General features: G+C 40.4%; 1 long non-coding RNA gene across 1 annotated transcript in view; it reads right to left on the bottom strand.

Moving 5' to 3' along the window:
- LOC115508979 overlaps nucleotides 1-13,598 on the bottom strand; it is a 41,271-nt gene that overhangs the window by 6,070 nt on the left and 21,603 nt on the right. Inside the window, exon 3 of the long non-coding RNA XR_003967176.1 lies at nucleotides 9,031-10,145. This is a non-coding gene — a long non-coding RNA (uncharacterized LOC115508979). The remainder of the gene's footprint in view (nucleotides 1-9,030; nucleotides 10,146-13,598) is intronic.

Below are 13,598 nucleotides of genomic sequence, written 5' to 3'. Positions count from 1 at the left end.
TTTGACGGCATATTGTCATCTCCCGAGAACTTTGAAAAATACTGACGGCTGGGTCCCATCCCCAGAAATTCTGATGTAATTGGTCTGAGATGTGGCCTGAACATCAGGATTAAAAACAAAATAAAAAAATAACAATAAGAAATATGCTTGGGCCCCATTCTAAGTCAATTAAACCTGAATTTCTGGGAGGAAGCGTGGATATTGGCACACTTCTTCTGCCTTGTGTGAGAAATTCTCAAATTTGCCAACCACACTGTCACTTTCCAACAGTGTTGATTTTGTGCTTTATTGCCATCAATGTGGATTTGAATTTTGCTTTCACATTCTTACAGTTTTTGTAATCCTTCTTTACTTGTAATCTCCCTTTTAATCTGATTCTGTAGTCTCTTTACGCCAGTTAACAGCTTTCTTACAGCTTTCCCCTCTTTTGCTATGGATGTGAGTCATTTTACATCTTACAAAATCATTTTCTGAAGTTTTCTTTTATATTTTTCAGGCGATTTTTTTTTTTTAACATTTATTCATTTTTAAGAGAGAGACAGAGAGTGAATGGGGAAGGGGCAGAGAGCAGAGGGTAGACACAGAATCCCAAGCAGGCTCCAGGCTCTGAGCTGTCAGCACAGAGCCTGACGCGGGACTGGAACTCACAAACCGCGAGATCATGACCTGAGCCGAAGTCGGACGCTCAGCCAACTGAGCCACCCAGGCGCCCCTCAGGAGATCATTTTTGAAAGCTTGTTTTTCTTTTATGTGTCCAGAATGATGCTCCCTATCCCTTTTTCCCAGAGTTGCTTTTTTTTGTTTGTTTTGTTTTCTGTTTTTCTGTGTTTTTTTTGTGTTTTTGTTTGTTTGTTTGTTTGTTTTGTTTTGTTTTGTTTTTGGTCAGACCCCAATTTTTATTTTTCTGGTGGTGCATTCTTTCTTTTTTTCTCTTATCTCAAATAAGGCAAAACCAATCATATTGGCCCCACTCTCAGGCAATGTGGATGATAGATGATTACTTTTCATAAATCCCCTTCTATAGTACTTTTACGCATTCTCATCTCCAAATCTAATTGCAGAGGCTTTCTCTGTGCATTGTTTTGTTATACGAGGAAACATCTTTTACCTCTCTTTGCCTGGCACTCTCATACTGTGATTGGGCACAAAGTACTGTTTAAAATTTTAATTCCAGTATAGTTAACATACAGTGTCATATTAGTTTGAGATGTACAATATAGTAATTCAGCAATTCCACACAACGCCTCCTGCCCATCACAACAAGTGTACTGTTTAATCCCCATCTTCCCATCCATCTACCCCTGGTAACCATCAGTTTGCTCTCTGTAGTTAAGAGTCTGTTTCTTGGTTTGTCTCTCTTTTTTTCCTTTGCTTATTTGTTTCATTTCTTAAATTCCACATATGAGTGAGATCATTTGGCATTTGTCTTTTTCTGACTGACTATACACAAAAATAAACTCAAAACAATTGAAGACCTAAATGTGAGACTCGAAACCATAAAAATACTAGAAGACAGCACAGGCAGTAATGTCCTTAACATAAGCTGTAGCAAAATTTTTCTAGAAGGGAACTAGATGCAAAATAAACTATCGGGACTATATTCAAATAAAAAACTTCTACACGGTGAAGGAAACAATCAATAAAATTAAAAGGCAACCTACTGAATGAGGGAAGATGTTTGCAAATGACATATCCAACACAGGGTTGGTATCAAAAAATATATAAAGAACCTATACAACTCAACACCCAAAACTCAACAAAATCCAATTTAAAAATGGGCAGAAGACATGGGCACAATGTACTTTTAAAAACATTGTCCAGTAACACTCTTACACACTTTTTCTCCACTTTCCACCCACAGTGCTTTCCTTATGGGGACCTCTTATCTCAGGAAGCTGTTCACTAACACCAAGATATACCTCCTGCTTTACTTCTGGCACTGTTGTTTTCTGGGGTTTTCCATGTCTGCCAGATGATGACATGAACTGGAAACAGTAGCCACCCGGAGAGCAAGACCAGTGGGAGAGGGAATCACTGATGTGCTTTCCAGTGGGCGTATGGCTGACTCTGAATCAGTGGCCTATCAGGAGGGACAGAGTTGAAGTTCCTTCCTGTCCTTCTTCAGAGAGATGAGTTGGGGTAAAAACTGGGTAGGCCATTCTTAATCTGTCTGTGTCTGGATTAGAACTAGTATATCTACAAAGCTGCATGGGTGGTTCTAGTGCATACAAAGTGGAGAGCCACTGTTTTCGTCAGCAGTTGGAAGGAGCTGAAGGAGGGACTAGTGGGGCATCATTTCAAACTGGAAACTCAGGCTGAACCTGAGCAGACCAACCCGTGGAGGTGAGAGTCAAGTGGAGACCAAGGCAAGTAGTGAATAGGATTTGCAGTCATCCACGTGATGGTGTTACTGGGACAGTGACCCTGAGAGGGGGAGAAGGGGCAGATCTGAGGAATAATACAGAAGCAACATTGACAGCCCTTGGATCCTGAGCAGATGTAGCAGGAAGAAAGGGAAAGAGTTGGTGACGATGTTAAAGATTCCACCTTCCTGAGTATGTTTTGTAGGCATGAAGAAAGAAATATTTGTCTGGTCTCTTTAGAAATAGCATATTGAGGTTAAAAGGTGGCAGCATTTATTATTTAGCTTTATTCACTCACAAATATTTACTGAACACCTACTATGTTCCAGTCTGTGTTAGATCCTGGGGATACAATAGTGAAAAAGGACACAGGCCTTGTCCTCACAGAGTCTTTTTAGTCTAGGTGCTTTAGATACAGACAGCCTCAATCAAATCAATCATACCAGTGAATGTGTGTTATAACCTGAGGGGAATTGCTCTGAAGGAAAAGAACCCCCCTGCTATGAAAACATGTAATAAGGGAAGCTGAGGAAGGAGCGGAGGGAGATCTGAAACACAGCACTCCAGGCGGGAGAACGTTCCAGGAGGGAGAACAGGTGACACGTTTCCTAAGAGTGTGGCAGGAACTCCGTGTGATGAGAGCAGGTTTGAGAAGAGGCCAGACAGGTGAGCAGCATCCTGCAGAAAGGAGACCCCTCTGTCACTCTGTCCCCTTCTGTCATTATGTAAGCTCTGTGGCACTCAACTCTGCACTGCTCATTTCTGTCGGCGTAGCAAACCGGTCAGAGGTTGCTGATCTATGCAGCCTAAGTGAGCAAGAGGTTGTTTTAGGCACTTCCCATGAAATTCTATATGATGATTAAGAAAACAAACAAACAAAAAAAAACCTTTTTCTCTGCTTAGAACTGCTACAAATATTTAATTTGGTTTGAAAGGGCAGAAGTGTCCCAGTAAATCTATATTATAAATGTGTCCAAAGCTATCTCTTTCTGTAAATCCAGTAGTTTTTTTCAGTGAAGAAATTGCTGCATTCGACGTCATCTCTCTCTGAAAACAAGCAAACATGCACTTATGTGCCTACACTGGGCTTCTTAGGCTTTATGAAGCTTCCCTCTGTCATCCTCATCTTCAAACAAATGTACTCTGATCTGTGGTGTTAAAGGTGATTCCTCCTCACATGTGTCTTTTTCTCCTCCCTATTTCTGGGCAAGTTGTATGATAAGCTAGGTTGAGCCAAAGTGGGGGAAAGAATTAAACCCCACCAGAAAAAAAATAAGTCCCGGGGTGCCTGGGTGGCTCAGTCATTGAGCGTCCAACTTCAGCTCAGGTCATGATCTTGCAGTTCATGAGTTTGAGCCCCATATCGGGCTCGCTAATGTCAGCCTGTCAGCACAGAGCCCGCTTCAGATCCTCTGTTTCTCTCTGTCTGCCTTTCCCCTGCTTGTGCTCTCCCCCAAAATGAATAAATATTCAAAGAAAAAAATAAATCCCAACCCCCTCAGGAAGCACATCTGATATTTCCCTATTCATAGTTCTTTGAATATGACTGATAGCTGTCAGAATAATTGCAGGCTGATTTTTCCCTCCATTTTTAAACTGATTTTTTTTGTTTGATTAATTGATTGATTTAGCCTGACATTTCTCAAATTTTGACCTTTATGTGACTTTAGTCCCAGCAGAACTTCACTTTTCAGTCCACACCCTTGCTAGACATCCCCAAATGCCAGTACTTTTCTCTTATTCTAATCTAGTCTCCTTCCCCCACCCATGTCTCTCTCTCTCTCTCTCTCTCTCTCTCTCTCTCTCTCACTTGCTTTTCACACTTTCTGCATTTGGCTTTCACTCTCGTGTTGCCCTTGTACCTCCTCTCTTTCTTACTCACATTTTCTCCCTATTTCTCTCACACTCACTGTCTCTCTCTCTCTCCCTCTTATTCTCTCTCCTACAATTTGTAAAATGATCTCTCCACACTTGTAGTTTCACCTACCACCTGCACAGAGGTATCTTCTCTATATTTGTAGTTATGGGGCTCTTTGAGTTGCTAATAACAAAAACCAGCTTTTACTGGATGCAAAAAAGAAGGGGAAATTTATCAGAAGGTTAGAAACATCTCCTAGAATCAAGGGTTGAACAATCATGAACAGATATGGTTCGAGGCCACTACTAATATGTGAAGTTAAAATCACTAACTCCCAATCTCCTTGCTTTTCTATTCCTGGTTTCAAATTTTTGGAAGAGAGAATTTGACCATCTCAGACCTAATGGTGGATCAATCAAATCTGGATAGAGGTGCAGAGTTGTGTTAGGCAGGCGAGACCACTTCAGATCCGCCTATGTCTGTTGGGTTGTTCCCAGTGTTCATAAACTAGACAGCAACCCACATGGTTGTACACTGAAATCTCAGTCCAATCCTAGTTTTCTGCCTTTTGGATGATAGACTTACTTAGATGAAGCTTAGCAGTGACTGAAATTCTCATTTTCCCTCTAATACCTACTGTTCTTCAATGGGTATCACCAAGAAAATAGTCTCTTGCCTGGTCCTCCAGCTTGGTTGTTATCAACAATCCCTGACTAGCTTCACTCCACACTATACATCCAGTAACAATAATACAAATCCATACCTGTGTGTAAAGAAGAAGAGAACTCAACCAATAAAAAAACATAAAGCTCAGAGGATAATTACAAATAATTCATCAATTTTTTTTTCAGCGGAAATTGGGCTTTAGTCACAGTAAATAGAGCATTTTAATTTAAAAAAAGAGTTGTCTAATTATTCATTTATTTATCTATTTAAAATGCTTTCTGAGTACTGATTCTGTGCTGGTTTCTACTGGGGGCCATGAGCACAGTGGTGAGCAACATTAGCCATGCCCCTTGAACTTGGATCCTCTAGTCTAGCAAGGATGACCAAAGACTGAAGAGCCTTGCAGAGCTGTCTATAATTTACAATTATTTTATGTGCTCCAAAGGGAGGTGAATGAGGGTCTATGCACACATTAATAGGAGGTCAGGGAAGTTTTTCCTGGGGAACTGATGCTTGCTCTGAGATCAGAAGGCTGGGAGTGGGGGTGTTAGGGATGAGAAATTGAGAAGAACCTTCCGGGCAGAGGGAGCAGGGAGTACGTGGGCTCTGGTGCTTTTGAGGAACCGGGAATCTGGTGTGCCATGGGAGAGCAGAGATGAATGGAGGAGCAGAGTAGAAGGCAGATGGGACAGCAGGCTAGGCCAGCCCCTGTGAGCAGGTTACAGATTTTAGGCAAGGGGCCATCAAGAGCTTCTTAAGCAGTAATGCAACAGAACAAAATTCAAGTTTTAAAATGATTGTGCCAGCTCCTGTGTGGGAATGAGCTAGAAGGGATTGAGAGAGGATATGGGCAAAGTGAGGGGTGCATTGAGTGAAATCTGGAAACAGCTCTTGTGAAATGTTCGCATATCTGTAGAATTGGCAGAAAGCCAAAATTCTCTGATAATTTTATGGTTGTTTTCATTTTGAGCCTGCCAGTCGTCATAGTTCAGAGGTTATATGAATAAAGTAGTAATAACGTCAAGACAGAAATGTTAAATGACTAGGTTTTGCCCCAGATGATGAAAGAATAATATTATGCATGAATCAAGGATAAGCCCTAGGTTTCTGGCTTTAGAAATTAGGTAAATGTTTGGTGTGACTGCCTGCACTGTCTCTTTTATTTCTCTTTGAGAGAAGTTATCCAATGACAAGGGGCCATCTTGGTTATGCTTTTTCTTCAGTTGGTCAATATTCTAACTTTGCATGCATACGTAATTGATTTCTTTTGTCACCCACTATTGGAGATAATATAACTTTTTTTTTTTTAAATGCTTGTATTTTTCTTAAAGGCCTGAAAATATGTTTGGAGGATTGCAGGAAATACTGAATTTAGGTACTTAAGTCATTATGAAAGATATCCTTCAAAGCTCTCTGGTAGTTTATGACTCACTCTAATTCAAGTTTATTAAAAACATACTGAGGGATTTTAAAAGTAGCATTTTAAACAGTGGCGATTGTTCATTTTGATGGAAAATTTGGAGGCAATCTGAGTATCCATTGCTAGAAAAAAGGAAGGCAAAATGTGCTGGACACAGAGATCAGAAGGAAGAGACTGGATGTCCACACAGCAAGAGCTGTGTTTGGTGTACAACTATTTCAATGGGGAAAATAGGGTTGAGGCTAGAGTATTTCAGACTCACAGTAAAATTTAATTTTCTTATAAAATTTTAATAGTTTACTCCTTCCTTCTTCCCTCTTTTCTTCCAGTCACTCATTCAGTTAGTGTTTTTTGAGTCTCAGCCACTGTGCTAGGTACTGAGGATATTGTAAAGAATAACATACACATTCCTCCCCCAGTGGAGTAGGGAGATAGACTTAAACAAATAATCACATAAATACATGGGTACAGATTGTGATAAATTCTTTGGAGAAAAAATATAAGTTACTAAATTTCAAAGAGGTAGACAAGGATAGGCCTCTTGGACAAAGTGACCTTTGACTTGAGACGTAAAGAATGGTATTTCCCAGGAGAAGCTGGGAGAAGAGCATTTCAGTCCACAGGAGTAGCCTGGACAACACACCCCAAGAGAAAAAGGGCCTGGTATCCATGAGAAAATGAAAAGAGCTTGATATGAGTGCATACTGGAGGGAAGGAGACTGGGGTAAAAGATGAGGCTGGAGAAACATGAGGAGGCCAGGCCATTACAGGCCCTCTAAATCATGTTACTAATCTTACATGTTTACCCACAGACGAATGACCTCTGTTGAAGGGCTTTGAGCTGGGGAGTAAAATGATTTGACTGACATTATAAGACTATGTCTATGCTATACGGAGAAAGGATTGGAATTGAATACGAATGGATGCAGTAGCTTGGGTGAGAGGCGGCTTGCACAAGGGAGTGGTAGTGCAGATGGAGAAACATGGGTAGATTTGAAAGATACCCTAACAGTAGAATAATTATAACTCAGTGTTACATTAGATATAATGATGAGAGAATGGTGAAATCAAGAATTTTTTAAAAAGCAGAACTGTTTCACAGTGCCTCGAAGACAGTTAGGGCATCAACAGAATTCTTTAGGGACTTCACTAATTGAGTGGATTCCAACCGCTCAATAAGGAAAAGTTACATGTTCTTTCTACAACTTGCCACAGAACACTGTATGACTTTGACATAGCAGGGGCTCCAGCAGCTTCGCTGTGGCAGGAGCAGCAATAACCAGAAGGTGCTTAGGGGAAGATGGCAGAGCAATGAGACAGACTGGAAGAAGTGTCCTTGTTCACTGGGTCTGTATGAGGCACTCTGGGAACTTCTGGAAACCTTGGTAGGATAGAACTTAAAAAGGAGATTGAGGTCCATGTAAGTAAGCATGTGGGACAGAACGAGCAGCAGCTGGTTTATTACTGTTAGAGTGACCTCATTATGTGAATAAGTTGTATATGGGCTCAGAAGATTAGCTAGGGATATCGGGGAAGGCCTGGTCAGGCTTGAGGTGGGCCTGCTGGTTTAGGACGTGTAAAGATAGAGGAATTGGGCGGGGCTCTGGTGTGCCCGCGTGCGCAGAACTTCAGACAGAAGAAACAGCTTCAGGACAGGTCCCAGGCCACACGTTTTGGCAGAAGCAGTGTATGGCTGAAAGAAGACAGAGAGAGGTAGGGCTGCAAAAAATGGGCAGAACCAGACTATGTTAGATGTGCAATATAGCAGGCTTAGAACTTTGGACTTTGCTTCACAGGAAAAGGGGAATCTTTGAAAGTTTTGGAGCAGGGCAGTATTACAATTTTGTTATAGGGAAAATAATTTGGTAGCAGCGTGTAAAATAAAATATTTTGAGAAAAGACCAGACGCCAAGGCCAACGTTGTCCATAGGAAGAGTAAGGGATTCCTCGGACCTAGAACATGGGCTATGGGGTGGAAGTAGAGGGAAGATTTGACAGTCTTCAGGAGTACAACTCACAGCTCTTTGCCTGGGGTGGCTGCAGGGCTAAGAGTGAAGCAGGGAAGAAAGGTTGATAGATGTTGAAAAGGAAATAGCAATCAGCGAAGTAAGGAAGGAAATGAGTGAGAGATTAGGGAGAACAGAGAGACGAGAGGAAGAGAGAAAGAGAAGAAACAGAGAAAGCCAGAGCCAGAGCCAGGGCCAGGGTCTGAGAGAGAGAGAGAGAGAGAGAGAGAGAGAGGGAGAGAGGGTGAGAGATGGAAAAGAGGAGAGAGAAGGAAAACACAGGGTCTTGAAGCCAGCTGCTAGTGCAATGTTAACACCTTTAACAGAAATAGGGAAACACTCAGAAAAATCTGGTCAACTCGCTTTAGTTAATCTAGGTCTTGGGATTGTCACCTCATTACCATCATGCACTGAAACTGAAGGCCAATGGCTAAGTTTGTTCTGACTCTGACCCTTTTCTGGTAGTTATTGGGAGAACTGTGGGCAGCAGAATGAGACAGTCATACCGTAGAAGGTAAAATATCCCTGTTGCTAGGATACTTATTCTACCATCTTTGGCTAAAAGAAGGAGAGACGCCTAACTCCTAATCAGGTCAGCTAATGTTCAGAAAAGATTTTTAATTCGACCCAACTCAGATTTTGCCCAATTTTAGATTGTCCTTGGAGAGACCGTGGTTCTCTGGCTCCCAGCCAGCCTTCTAGGGCAGTGACACCCACCTTTTGTTGCTGACAGCCATCCCAGGTGGTCTCGGCTGTGCTGCCTGGACACCATTGGAGGTGTCACACATATGCAGCTGGTCCATTTGTTGGATGCTCTCAGCCTCATATGTCGCCACATGAGACAGGCGTTCTACATCACTCCAAAGCAACAGATTCAAATCCAGCTTTAGAGAAACAGCTAGAAATGATTGCAGAACTCATCTGGAGGAAAAAATCCAAGCCCTTCCTTCACATTGTTGAGCCAACAAAGAGGAGAAAAAGTCCCTTACAGTAAAATGAATAGGGGAGAAAAGAATTTTCCACTTGTGCCTCATTTTGTCAGTGGATCACATTTCATAATTATTCTTTGGTATGTTTTGGGGAGACATTGAGGCATTTGGAAAACTTGCTTAAAACCCTGACATTTGTTTGATATGAAATTTACCCTTTGTTTCCCCTGCAAGAAATCTAACAACTCTGGACTGTTGATAAACATTCCCTTTTGGTGTCCCCACTCCCCTTGAAGCCAAAATGAGGTAACGGAAATTTTCTAAGCAAATATGTAATCACCCCAATTTGCATATTGTTTGCATAAGTAGGGATACAGGGATTTTTCTCCTCTTTCTGTGGGAGAAACCCAACCACAGTACCTTCTTGGATTTCATCTTGTATCTAATTTCCTGCCTTAGACACACAGTGCCATGAGAATTTTCCCGGACATACGATAATCTGACCCCCCCATCTTCCAGGCTTCCTTTAATAACCAGACAAAATTACTCAAGTCTTCATCCTGCACAATAGCAGGAAATCCATTCTTTTCCAGAATATCTGCTCTCTGGGACTCCAGAGAGTGATTTCTTACTACCTAGTAACAGCTTCTGAAGGCTTCTGCTTCTCTCTCCTGGCTTTACTCCAGCTAGTCGGTTCCTCCTTTGTGGTGGTCAGTTTCCGAAAGATGAAGATAGCAAAGTGAATTATGAAGCACAAAGGACAACAGAAAGTTCTTGGATATCATGATCCCCTTCAGTGATTCTGTTTCACAGTGAGTCCTTTCTCTCCCTTTCCTCCTTGGATTCTGGCTGATTGCTGGAACCCATTGTTTCACTCATATCCAAATCCCCAGGTCCCAGACTCTGCAGAGGAAAATGAAAATCTAATTAAGGCAAACTTATAAAAATAAACACTTCTCTTCCCCAGAAACCTACCCCACAACTCTGCGTTAAGGGAGACTCCTTTTTTCTTTATTAAGAGGAAGTTCACCTCCTTTTCTAACCACTTTCCCCATTTCTCAAATTAGTCTGGGCCTTATCTTAGACAACCAAAAATTCCTTTAAAGCCTTACTTTAAAAAAAGAGGTATTTCTCTCTAAAAATGAACCAGCCACTCCCACTTAGCAACAGCCACAATCTATAGGCAGATTTTTGTTCCTAAAACAAAAGCCATTCTAAAACATCTATTTCTCTGCTGCTTCCAACATCTTTATTTATATTTAGTAGAACAGAATATATAAAAAAGAATGACTATCTCTGGAACTCAGAGAATCTGTGAAGGAGAAAAGAGCCAACAAAGAAATTTATTATAAATGCTATTCAAGCTCTTTAAATCATCTGAAGGAAGATGATATAAAGGAAAAACTACCTGCCTGGAATTCAGGCAGATGACATACCTGTGTTCAAACCCAAGTCTGATAACCATTTACTCTGTGTCCTTGGGTAAGTTATGAACTTTTGTAAAACAGAGATAAACATATCTACAACACAGGTTGTCATGAAAATCAGGAAAACGTATGTAAAGGACTTGTTATCTAGTTAAGGGCTCAATAAATATCTCTTCTCACCCCATTCCTCAGACTAGTAAACTGTGATTGTTTGCAGTGTAAACCAGTGCCTTAAATACCTCAGAATTAACCAATTGAAAAAGAAAATATTCCAGTAGGCAGTGTAGAAGCCAAACCCATCAAATTTCTCACCTTTTCTCTGTCTTCTTGTTCCTTTTAGCATCTCTCCTACCCTGCCTTGGTTCTTTCTACTTCCACCCTCCCCCACTTTCTCTCCAGTATCATTTACTCCTTGCTGTATAATGGGAAACTGTCCACAGGAAAGAACCAAAATATAATTAGTGCTTATTCTAATTATTTAATAACATTTTATATTCCCTTGTTTTTCCTTAATCCAAGTAAAAATGTTAAATTTGTCTTTCAAAGAAACAAAGAGAATAAATAAACTGGCTTTAAGTATACTAATCTCAGTTGATTCTAGGAGGTGGGATTGGAGGGCTGTTGGTTCTCTATAGCAAAGAGCTTTTTTACTCTTGTCTTAAACCACTTTGCTTCTTATTTCGTTTTACTATTATTTATTAAATAGTCACACATCTGCAGACTTTGTGGAACAAACAAACAAATGAGAAGATCACAATCACTTTGCAATTATCCACCCAGGTACTGAAAACATGGGAGTCATCCTTGATCTCTCCTTTCTTCCTACCTGGCAGCAATCTGTGAGTAAGTCCTTTGGGCTCTACTTCCAAAATAGATTCTGTATCCATCCACTTTCCTCCAATTCTAGACCCCTGGCCCCTTGGACTTCTCAAAAAGCCTCTTAAGGATTGCTCTGCCCCTACCCCCCAACCTCCCACAAAAGTCTCCGCAACAGCCAGAATAGGGTTGCTAGAATTAACAAATAAAAATACAGGACACCCAGTTAAATTTGAATTTCAGATCAACAGTGAGTAATTTTTTAGCTATATAAAATATTATTAAATACTACTTTTCATACTAAAAAATTATTTGCTGTTTATCTGAAATTCAAATTTAACTGAGTATCCTGTATTTTTTCCCCAGCAGCCCTAAACTAGAATCCTCTCTTTAAAAATGTAGATCTGGGGTGCCTGGGTGGCTCAGTCAGTTGAGCGTCTGACTTTGGCTCAGGTCATGATCTCACAGCTGGTGAGCTCCATGTTGGGCTCGCTGCTGTCAGTGCAGAGCCCACTTTGGATCCTCTGTCCCCTGCCCTACTCATTCTCTCTCTCTCTCTCTCAAAACTAAATAAACATTAAAAAATGTATATAAAATCACATCAATCTACCAATCACTTCCCATTGCTTTCTAAATAAAGGTCAAACTCCCTGCCATGGCCTGCCAAGGCTTTCACGGACTGACATTGTCTATCTCTTCAGCCTAGTTGTACCATTCTCTGACTCTGCTCATCTCAGTAGCCTCTTTCTGTTCCTAGACCCAATCAAGTTCATTAGATGTACCATTCCTTGGCCTGGAATTCTCTTTCTCAGATCTATACCTGGGTGGCTCCTCCTGTCCATCAGACCTCAATTCATTTGTCTCCTCCTTAGTGGGCATTCTCTGTTTACACAATTGAAAGCAGTTCCCTCATTGACCTCTGTTACATCACTTGGTTTTATTTCTTCACAACACATATCCCACTATGGGGACCTCTTGCCTACAATATCTATCTCCTTCACTGAACTGTGAAACTTTCCCAATCTGTTGCCTGTTATATTCCCAACATTTAGTGTGGTACACAGTAGGTACTCAATAAATACTTGATGAATGAATGGTTCTTTCTCTTTTTGTAACCCTACTCTGTCAATCCATGTCATTGGTTCAATTGGCATCTCTATCAGAACAGGCAGACACAATGGTCCAGAGAGGATGAGATAAATGGAATTATTGCTTGTTGAAACATATTTTGTACTTTGTTGACTCAACTGTCTGCACTGACAGGCCAAGAATAAAATTTCCATGATCCATTGTTAACTGAAAAAAGCAAGTTACAAAATGGTATATGTAGCATGACCCTTGTAATAGTCATAACACATAAATATTTGTTGAATGAGTCACCTTTTCTAAAAACATGCCTATATACAAATGTCTGAAAAATGTCCTAAAAAAAGTAAAAAAAATAGGTATTTCTGAGGAGATTATGAGTAATACTTTTTATTTTCTTTACATTTTCTTTAATTTTTTATACCAGGAAAATGTAATCATAATCATAATAACTTTTATAATTAGAAAACATAATAAAACCATTTCTACTTTTAAAAGAAGAAAAAAGTATTTATTCACAAGGAACTTGATATTTGAAATTTTATTTGCAATAAAAGATATAAACTGATGATTAACAGAAGAGCAAATGGCTTTGAAACACATGAAAATATTTCTATTCTCAGAGAAACACAAATTAAAACTTTTCTGAGATACTGCTTTCACCCATTTGTTTGACAAAAAATTCAAAAGCTCACTAATACACTCTGTTGGCAAGGTTTAAGGGAAAATAGCAACTTACACATTGTTAGCAGAAGTATGAAGTGATAACATATATGAAGGTCAATTTGGTAATACTTATCAACATTTCTCTTGCATAAACAAGGTTGGAAAGCTGTTACCACATGTGTTGCTGTCTGTCTTTCGATAGTCCACAAGATAAAAATGATTTTTCATTTAAGAAAATTTTTTTTAATGTTTATTCATTTTTGAGAGGCAGAGAGAGACAGAGCGCAAGCAGGGGTGGGGCAGAGAGAGGGAGAAACAGGATCCAGTGCAGGCTCCAGGCTCTGAGCCAGCAGCACAGAGC

This window comes from Lynx canadensis, chromosome A2, assembly GCF_007474595.2.
Source record: "Lynx canadensis isolate LIC74 chromosome A2, mLynCan4.pri.v2, whole genome shotgun sequence".
Lineage (NCBI taxonomy): Eukaryota > Metazoa > Chordata > Mammalia > Carnivora > Felidae > Lynx > Lynx canadensis.
This window is presented reverse-complemented; position numbering and strand designations above follow the sequence as displayed.